Here is an 853-nt window from a genome sequence, read left to right as displayed (position 1 = left end):
TGCTCATAAAGTGAACATTTAGCGTCTAGACTATACTTTCATAGACTCGTAATGTTCTTTATATGTATCAAAGCCCTGCAGTCAGTCAATGTTTTCTTTTCTCCAAGAAAAAAACAACATAATTTTTTTCTCTAAAATAATAATAATTTTCTTCATCTGTTTTATGGTTAAACCTTACATACCGTATCACTTTTGGGTTTTTTCTTCTTTTAATTTTTATGATATTCTTCAAATTCATGAGGAGTTGGCTATTATCAAAATGTTCATCTATGGAAGTTTCTTTTGTCTTTTCATCATCATTTTCTTGTTCATAGCTGTTCTCATTATATTCGTTTTGATAAATTATTTCTAATTGCGACACATAATTTGCCAAACAATAGTTTTCCAAAGCTCTTGGGCGTTTTGAGTATCTTTTGATCGCATTGTCTGAAAGTATATCAACAGAGTCTGCAGGCAGTTCATCTAGTACTGACTTTGATTTCAGTTATTGTACTCTCTGGTCTGGGATTGAAGTATTTATAAATACACATCTCATGTACTTTAAGTCAACGGCATTTGCAGCACCATATAAACTGCTTCTTGTGCACACACTTCAACACTATTTGAAAATGCATTTCCCAATATGTCTTACTTGTCTTTTAATGTCTAAATTACCATTTCTTGCTTCTTTGCAGCAGCGTGCAACAAATTACTCATTCCTCTTTGAGATTTGCTGATATATGACACAATGTACATTGCACAAGCATATTTAAAGATTCACTCGGATTTCATTTGGACTTCTTTTCAAAAAGAACCTTTGATGAGTGTAATGAACTTCTTATACATTTAATGTAAGCATCTTCACTCCTTTGCA

This window comes from Dreissena polymorpha, chromosome 13 (assembly GCF_020536995.1).
Source record: "Dreissena polymorpha isolate Duluth1 chromosome 13, UMN_Dpol_1.0, whole genome shotgun sequence".
Lineage (NCBI taxonomy): Eukaryota > Metazoa > Mollusca > Bivalvia > Myida > Dreissenidae > Dreissena > Dreissena polymorpha.
This window is presented reverse-complemented; position numbering follows the sequence as displayed.